The 9,942-nt window shown below is 39.0% G+C and overlaps 1 pseudogene; it reads left to right on the forward strand.

Moving 5' to 3' along the window:
- Positions 1-922: 922 nt before the first annotated feature.
- Positions 923-1,265, forward strand: LOC148048201 (uncharacterized; annotated as a pseudogene).
- The last annotated feature ends 8,677 nt before the right edge of the window (positions 1,266-9,942 follow it).

Here is a 9,942-nt window from a genome sequence, read left to right on the forward strand (position 1 = left end):
AGTGCTCCGACGTATAGAATGTGCAGTGGTTTCCATCTGCAATATTTAACAGCTTTTCTGGAGCTCAAAATGCTTCCTAGCAGAAAATAAAGCCAGTTGGAAAAAGAGAACACCATCTCCAGGTGGTCCTCGGCTTAAGATCATAATTGAGCCCAAAATTTATGTGGCTAAGCAGAAATGGATAAAATGATAATAGAACTAAAAGAAAGAGAAGAATCGGACTTCTATAAAGTATGGAATAAAATGTATAAGTGGCTAGAAATCAGAAGCCAAAACAGAAAATAGAGAATATAAATATATGGCGATACAAATAATGAATATTATTATAAGTGTTAATATTACATTTGCTACACTATAGGACAAGGTTAAAGTAATAGGAAGGCAATGCAGAAGGGAGATTTATAAAAGCTAAGCAGAAAACCCGATATAGAAAGCTGTAAAATTACTGTATATTGTTATGTATGTTCTATGGGTTTTTTGTTTTTTTTCTTGTTGTGTCTTCTTTACTGTTTTTAAAGATTAAAACATTCAATAAAAATTATTTTTTTAAAAAAGCAAGGCATTTGTTAAGTTAGTTTTGCCCCATTTTATGACCTTTCTTGCCACCGTTGCTAAATGAAACACAGACATTCTTAAGTTAGTAACACGGTTATTAACTGATTCAGGCTTCCCCAAGGATTTTGCTTTTTAGAAGATCACAAAAGATGACATTACAACTGTCATAAATACATGCTAGTTGATTGATTCAGCACTCGCTCAGAAGCGTGGCAGTTGCTTCCCTTCATGAATAACGGAAGCGGCCTAGTTTGAGGGGGCTGTGCCAAGCTCAATTTTTCATCATTCCTTTTGGCTTCTCACTCTCAGCCTCTCAGCCTCTGTATCTGGTTTATCTGCTTCAAGTTGCACCTGTTGCCTTTCTGCCATGAAACTCGTGCAATTTCTCATAAAACTTAGTCATGAAACTGTCGCCATTGAACTGAAAAATGGGACTCAGGTACATGGAACCATTGCAGGAGTGGATGTCAGCATCAATACCCATCTTAAAGCTGTAAAGATGACTTTGAAGAATAGAGAACCTGTCCAGTTGGAGACATTGAGCATTCGAGGCAATAATATCAGATAATTTTATTCTGCCAGACAGTGCTGGTGGATGTTGAACCAAAAGTGAAATCCCAAAAAGGAAGGCAGTTGCAGGTAGAGACCATGGAAGAGGCAGTGGAAGAGGACGAGAGTGTGGAAATGGAAGAGGGAGTCCAAGACGATAATTTCTTTATATCTGTTATTTTAAAAAAGCCCCAAACAAGCGGGGTGTTTTTTTTAAAGCTTTTATGTCAGTTTTAATAAACAAATGTGGGGAAAAAATGAAATAAAGAAATAAATACATGGCAGTTGCCAAGCATCTGAATTTTGATCTTGTGACCATGGGGATGCTGCAACAGCCTTCAGTGTGAAAAAGGTCATATGTCACTTTTTTCGATGTTATAACTCAGAACCAGTGGTGGGTTTCAAAATTTTTTAGAACCTATTCTGTAGGTGTGGCCTGTTTTGGGGAATGGCTTGGTGGTCATGTGACTGGGTGGGAGTAGCTTGGCAGTCATGTGACTGAGTGGGAGTGGCCAAGTCGATGTCACTAAATTCTTTGCCCCAAAGAATGACCTACAAAAAGAAGATATAAAAAAGGAAATTTATTATTTTGTGCACTTACTACTTAAATAAGAATGAAATAAGTACACAAAACAATAAAACAGCTACTTACAGAGGGCTTATGGTTGTCCTTGCCAGTCTTCAACATTACTGACTATCTTACACACACACTTCCAGCCCCTCTGCCTCTTCCCTCTTCCTGGATTCACTCACACGTTTTTTAAAAAGTGGAAGAGTGTGTGCGTGTGCACAGGCTGTGAGTTTTAAAAACATCTTGTGTGTGCACAGGCTGTGAGTTTTCAAAACCTCTGAGTGAATCCAGGAAGAGGTAAGAGGCAGAGGGGCTGGAAGTGTGCGTTCCTATAGTATCTTCCAGCCTCTTCTAGAAGCTCCTCTGCCTCTGCCTCTTCCCTCTTCCCCAACATCCTCTACCCACCACCCACCCCAGCCACTCACCAGTTCTTTCTTCTTCTGATTCTTCTTCTGAGAACTTTTCGGCAGTGTGGTGCAGATGGGCGGGGCGAGTGAAAGAGCGAACGAGGGGAGGGAGCGTTCCAGTACAGGGCCTCCTGACCAACAGGTATGGGAAGGCACGCTGAATTTCACCATCTGGTACGGCCGTACCGGTCCGTACCGGTTGAAACCACCCCTGCTCTGAATGGTCACTAAACAAACTGTTGTAACTCGAGGACTACCTGTATATGGTACACAAGGTGAGCAGGGAGCAGCCAGCAACATTTGTGTCTCCTTTCTCAGCCCAGTGGCCAAATGTTTTCTATGAATAAAACAAATATTGCACATATGGTATATTTGGAACATAAGGAAAAACTTTACAAATATTTTTCTGTTACCTGTAGCTAATTGGGACAGCAACTCATCTGTTCCTTTGTTTCTGTCCCTCCCCCCGCCCCCCGCTTTGGATGCAGGAGTGGGGAGGGGACATTTTCAAACGAAGAAAAATTTAATGTTTATAGCAGCCTGAGATCTGGAAAACCAACTCAAGAAACACTTAATGTTTAGATCTACTTAGTGGTTGGAAAAAACAACTGCTTTAATGCACCAGTAAGTGGAAACATCAACTCCTTGTAAACAAACCTTTAGCATGAAGATATTTCTCAGTAGTGGAAAACTCGCGTTGGATGGAGGAGATTCATTTCAGAGACTGTGCAAACTGATTGAGGGCTGAAGGGGTAACCGCATTTTGCCACTGGATATGACACTAATGTACCAAAATATTTTCCATACTGGTTGTTTGCTTAAGAGAAAATGTGGAAAGTATAGAATGCATGCAGATTAGATGTATGCCGTGTTTACCTCTACAGTTTCAACAAAATTAAAATAACAGAAAATGATTTTGTGAGATTTAAAAATATGGAACTGGGATTTTTGTGGGGTTGTCGAATTTATTCATACATCCTGAGTACTTTCCATTTGGTGGAATATTGCTCTAGAAGGTCATTTCTACATTAGAGATTGTAGCTTGCAAAGAATAGCTGAAGCACACTGAGGTAAAACTGGTATGTGGTTTTGCTTTTGACCTGTTGGGCATAGCATAAATTATTTGTATTCTTACCATCTTCAAGAATTATATGTACCACAACTATGTCTGAAGCTGGTAACCTAATCTACACTTTCTCCATCTTACTAAACAGGGTTATATGAAACCGTCATTTGACCAAAGCCAAGGTGGTAAAAATCAATCAGTCAATTTATTCATACGTTTGGAAGACTATGATTTGGAAAGTATGAGAAGGAAGGAAGGAAGGAAGGAAGGAAGGAAGGAAGGAAGGAAGGAAGGAAGGAAGGAAGGAAGGAAGGAAGGAAGGAAGGAAGGAAGGAATCTTGTGAACCTAAAAGAATGGGGGGAAATTGCAATAAATCAGAATGAAAATTTATGAAGGAGTGGTGTTGATTATGCAAGGAAGTGAAGATTCAGATTGAATTATAAATATTGTCACTAAAATATACATTAGAAAGAATGGATTGGTGTCATCTAGGTTTTGTGGGTATGCTTGAAAGAAGAATTCATTTTATATCTTATATCCCAGTGAATTCTGGTAATGCAAAAATCAGATATGGGGAGGAGGATTTGAGGGAGGGGGAATTGTACAAGGTTCTGAAGGGGTATGTTTTGAGAGATCATTATTTTGTTAAATGATAAATGAATGAATGGGGGAAATAAGATGAAGGAGTATAGAAAAAGTGACTAGGCTATTGGGGGACTGAAGAAGGAATGATAATGGTAACTGGTGAGCATCTGCTTAGGAAAAGGTCTGTTTTGAATATGTAGTTTAAATATAAATCTACAGGTAGTCTTCAACTTATGACCACAATGAGCCCGAAATTTATGTTGCTAGGTGAGAAATTTGTTAAATTTGCCCCATCTTATGATCTTTCTCACCACATTTCTTAAATGAATCACTCTAGTTGTTAAAATTAGTCACATGGTTGTTAAGTGAATTCGGCTTCCCTATTGACTTTGCTTGTCAGAAGGTTGCAAAAGATGATCACGTGACCCCAGGACACTGCAACCGTCATAAATATGAGTCAGTTGCCAAGCATCCAAATGTAAATCACATGACCATGGGGATGCTGCAACAGTCATAAGTGTAAAAAATGGTCATAAGTCACTTTTTTCAGTGCCATTGCAACTTTGAATGGTCACTAAGTGAACTGTTTTAAGTCGAGGACTACCTGAATTCATATGCACATATTTATTCTTTATGAACAAGGGTTTAATTTTCATTATTATTGATAATAGTTCAGTAGAGAATTCATGGAAGATACAAAGGAAGTCTGGAAATTGGGACAGACCCATTCTTTTTGTGCTATCGAGAGTTGGTTGTTGAAAAAAAAATAAGGAAGAAAAGGTAAGTGGGGGGGAACCACAATAAAAATAGAACAGTGGAAGAAAGAGAAAACATGAGTTCTATTTTAAAAAAAGAATTGAAAAATAGATTACTATTATATCTTCCTCTTCCAGAAGAATAAATGGAAAGGGGTTGTAAGGAAAAGGAATATGGAGGCTGTTTGGAATTATAGCACAAAATTGGCTGCAGTTATACCTGCTTTATAGGGTGGCTCATGCAGTGGCTCAGTGACTAAGACGCTGAGCTTGTCGATCAGAAAGGTCAGCAGTTTGGTGGTTCAAACCCCTAGCGCCACGTAACAGAGTGAACTCCTGTTACTTGTCCCAGCTTCTGCCAATCTAGCAGTTCGAAAGCATGTAAAAATGCGAGTAGAAAAATAGGAACCACCTTTGGTGGGAAAGTAACAGCGTTACTTTGGTGGGAACTTTTGCTGTTACTTTGGTGGGAAAGTAATAGCGAAAGTAACACCTCTGTTACTTACAGAGTAAGAATATACTCCCAGTGAGATGCAGTGAGATGCAGTTGCACCATTCTCCTAGTATTTAGAATATTGCTAATAACACTTTTTTTCTGCTATCCTTTTAATTCCTATTTCTTTTAACTTGGCATTTTTATCTATATAGTTTTATTGTATTCGTACGGATTTTTATTCACATTTTGTATTTTTCTATATAATACCATTTTTCCCCAAAAATATAGTCTTATTTTCTTTTGACCCCTGAAATAAGCACTTGGCCTTATTTTGGGGGAGGTCTTATTATTTTTGAGGTGCAGAATGTGGCAAGCTTGGTCACCTCATGGCTGTTGCTATGTTGCAATATTTTTGGGAAGGGCTTATTTTTGGGGGAGGCTTATTTTAGCGCATGCACTCAAAAGCCAGATTGGGTTTATTGTCCAGGAGGTCTTATTTTCAGGGAAGTATTTTCAGAGTATCATATTGCAGATTGATTGTCAGCTAAATAGAGAAGAAGCTTAAAAATGTAATAATAAATTAATAACATTAATTCTTTCAAGCTTTAACTGGATAGCCTCAAGGGTTTCATCACAGTAAACATTTTGAAACCTTCTTCCTGAATCTTTTAGCAGAGGTAACATTCAGGTGTTCATAAAATTAGCTTTTACTAGATATCTTTGAGTCCTTCACATTCTTGATTTCTGATTTAACAGGTTGCTGGAAGTGCTCCTTGGCAAGAATAGTCTCTTCTGGGAATGATGCCTTATGGACAATTTGTGCAACTATAAAATCTGACTTACAGTATTTATTTATTTATTTATTTAGTTATTTAGTTATTTAGTTATTTAGTTATTTAGTTATTTAGTTATTTAGTTATTTAGTTATTTAGTTATTTAGTTATTTAGTTATTTAGTTATTTAGTTATTTAGTTATTTAGTTAGTTAGTTAGTTAGTTAGTTAGTTAGTTAGTTAGTTAGTTAGTTGGTTGGTTGGTTGGTTAGTTAGTTAGTTAGTTAGTTAGTTATGCCATGGTGATGCAGTGGTTAGAATGCGGTACTGCAGGTTAATTTTACTGACTGCTGGCTGCCTGCAATTTTGCAGATTGAATCTCATCAGGCTCAAGATGACTTAGCCTTCCATTCTTCTGAGGTCCATAAAATTAGGACCCAGATTGTTGGGGGCAATAGGTTGACTCTATAAACTGCTTAGAGAGGGCTGTAAAGCACTGTAAAGCAGTATATAACTCTAAGTCCTGTTGCTATTGCTATAAAATGTATGTGGCCACCTATTCACTTTCAGTGACTCTAGGAAGCTTAGAAAACATAATAATCCAATCTACAACCATTAAAACAATTAACACCTTCCCCCCTGCCCAAGAAAACCTTGGTGACATCAATCAGTCAAACAAGCCATTTGATGGGCTTCATCCCACTCTGGGCAAAACCAAATCTTCAGCGCCTTCTGAAAGAGTGTCAAAGTGGGGGCCAGGAAGCCACCATGGAGAAGGTCCTTCTTCTTCTGATCCCGCCAGATGTACCTCCTTAGAAGAGAGGACCTGCAGTGCAACATAAAGAAATAAACCCTATAGTATATGCAATTATCTAACAGCAACAACGCTATAGAAGATCCACTCATGCAAAGAATATATATGACCTCTCTTTTTTAACCTCACTCCAAATGAACCTCCTTGAGCAAGTTCTAGCAGAAGTGTCAAAGGCATAAACCACAAATTTGCATTTCTGCACATACTCTGATAGACATAAAGCTATGCAGATGATAAAACTTACTGTCAATCATTCTATGCCCACACCACCATCACACTCAAAATGTGCACATTTGGAAGGGAAGCTGCAACAGTCATTGGGATTCTGAAAATTTGTGAAACACACTGAATTTTCAAATTGACTTAAAACTTTCCTGAAATGGTCCAAAGACCCTGCTTCTATCCAGCATTTTTACAGCTTCGTGGAGGAGAAGGGGAACAGGACATTTCACCTGAAAACCGAGGGAAGTCATGAGAAATTTTGACATGTTTCATTATGGATGGATGGGAATGGGACAGCTGAGGTCTGCCCCAGCCACTCGTTTTTATACATTGAAAAAGAATAATCGGATTCTGTTTCTGATCAATAAAACTTCTCCTCTATGTTTCCTCTTCCTGTCTGTGCAAAATTTCATTCTAACCATAGTGATCTGGCGTAGACAGAAAGAGGGAGCAATAACATTTGGAACAGGTCTACTACTTGCAATCTTGTTCTTGCTATGGCTTTTTTATGAAAACATGAAAATATGAAGCAGAAAAAGCACATTCTATCAACTATGTGTTATAGCAATGATTAGCAGTGGTTAGCACCCCCTTCCCATGAATCATGAAATTATTATGTGGCTTCAGCTAGACCTCTTAAAAGATCTTTAAGAGTACAAAATAGGTAGTCCTTGGCTTACAACAGCTCATGTAGTTACCATTCAAAGTTAAAAAGTGACTTATGACCATTTTTCACACTTATGAAGTATGAAGATGCAGCATCTCTATAAATTCAGACATTTGACAATTGAATCATATTTATGACGGTTGCAATGTCCCTTGGACATGTGATCACCTTTTATGATCTTCTGACAAACAAAGTCAATGGGGAAGCCAGAATCGCTGAACAATCATGGTACTAATTTATTAACTGCAGTGATTCATTTAACAATTGTGGCAAGAAAAGTTGTAAAATGGGGCAAAACTCACTTAACAACTGTCTCGCTTAGCAACAGAAATTTTGGGCTCAATTGTGGTTATAAGTCGAGGACTACCTGTATGAACAAGTTCAACCTCTCTTTCTTGATTCCGAAATCCCCCAGCATCTCATGATTCCACCACTAAAATATTATTGCCATTTTCAGTGTGCAGATTTTGGTGCATTTCAGATGGGTGGAAGGAAATGAACCTTGGAAATGGTCATTGTTTGCTTCCCAGACATCTCTGCTCTCATTCTTAGCCATCTTACTCTCTCCAAAATCCCCCCAGCAACCCCTGGGTTAGGAAAAAAAATCCAACTACAACTCTTCCAGCTGCTAAAAGTTCAAAAGTTCCACATTGATGCTCTAAAAGTTCCATCTAGGGCAATGATGTCTAATCTTTTTGTAAAGGCGTACCAAAATTGTGTGCGCGGGTGTTATCATGCACGCGCGCATGCCCATGCCCACAATTATATGCACCCCACCCACCTGTGCATGTGTGCATGACCCCCCACCCCAGGCCACCCACATGGGGGGGGGACTTTTTGCCCTCCCCAGGCTCTGGAGGCTTTCCTGAAGCCTGGGGAAGGTGGAAACTGCCTCCCCCAGGCCTCCCCAGAGGCAGAAACGGATCGTTTGTGAACTTCTGGTTGGCCCATTGGGGCCATTTTTCACCCTCCCCAGGCTCTGGAGGCTTTCCTGGAGCCTGGGGAGGATGAAAAATGGCCTCCCCGGCCCTCTAAAAGGCCAAAAATCAGCTGGCCAGTGCATGCATGCATGCCAGAGCTGACAGCTCATGTGCCAGCAAACATGGCTCCACATGTCATCTCTGGCATGTGTGCCATAGGTTCGCCATCACGGGTCTAGGGAAACCCTGAGCATGATGGAGGCTATTGCCAGGGTCTTCTCAATCTTCCCCATCACTGAGTCTAACTAATTTCTTTTCTTCCTTAGAAATGAGAAAAAAATGGAATCTTAAGTTATGCTATAAGCTCGGAATTAACTGTGAAATGAAGTTATGCATACAGAGCCTGCCAAAGGCAGCCACCGTGAATGGAACTGAAGAGCTAAACCTTCTTAGAATGAACCAAGAGGAAATCTAAATGGGTATTTAGGAAATTGCACACCAATGCACCACCATGATAAAGGGTAGCCCTCTAAATACAGGAAATGATGCACCCTGAAATATTTAAAAGGTATTTTTCCTGTATGAGTCTTACAGCTAATTCCCTTTGGCCATTTTACATGGTGAACATATCCATTTTTCTTTCCCTAGCGAAGTTCTTTCCCCCAACACAATTCTTTCCTGTTGGTAATAATTTGGCTTCATTTAAGGCTAGTGTGTGTGTGTGTGTGGCTCTAAAACTACCCAACACATTGATTCCACACCCGTGTGACCAGAGGCCACTTGCCGTTCCCACATCCCACTGGTCTTTTTCCACAACTTGTTACACATTGTGCTCATGCACGTTACAACCAGTGAGCTCACAACAAAAGCAGATCATTAATCCTAGCCTCTGACTAAGATCCAGGAATTAGATTAGGTAACTTCCTAGCATAAATCTCTATTTTCATAAAGGATTTTTAATAGGCTACAACAAACAAAGAAGGCTGCTAAGATTCTGAAGGAAGCATGTAGATACCTTTCCCTGATATAACCTTATCTTCACTTGTTTCTCCTACTCCACCTTGTTCATCATCTTATTCTTTAAAAAATAATGCACGTATATATTGGTAGAAATGCTTCTTAATTCTTATGCTTCAAATAAAACCATAATTTGCTAAATTCCATAATTTGCTAAATTCAAGTTTACTAGTGATCTAGGAATCCATGAGCTATTTACCAATACAGCTCATAGTACTGGTGAATAGTGATACTAGTTTACTAGACAAGTATGAGAATATTTAGCATTATACAAAATGCCTTATTAGGATTCATTGAGTTCAGCATTCTGTTTTTTTAACAATGATTAAACCATTGGTAAAAGATGGAGTTTAAACATGAGGAGAACACTCTTCTTCTTTTTGTCTGTGTAGATTTTCAGTCATCCAGATCATGGTTTTCCCCAAGGTGCTTTTTCAAAAGGCAACTAGACTTTTTTTTTGTTTTTGCTTGAAGGCGTTTTGCTTCTCATTCAAGAAGCTTCTTCAGTTCTGAATTACCCTAACCCATTCAGAACTGAAGACATTTTTTTGGATGAGAAGAGAAATGTCTTCAAGCAAAAATAAAAGTCCAGTTGCCTTTTGAAA

Source organism: Thamnophis sirtalis, unplaced genomic scaffold (assembly GCF_051295495.1).
Source record: "Thamnophis sirtalis isolate CommonGarterSnake01/CBP01778 unplaced genomic scaffold, rThaSir2_p1.2 scaffold_3, whole genome shotgun sequence".
In the NCBI taxonomy this organism is placed as follows: domain Eukaryota; kingdom Metazoa; phylum Chordata; class Lepidosauria; order Squamata; family Natricidae; genus Thamnophis; species Thamnophis sirtalis.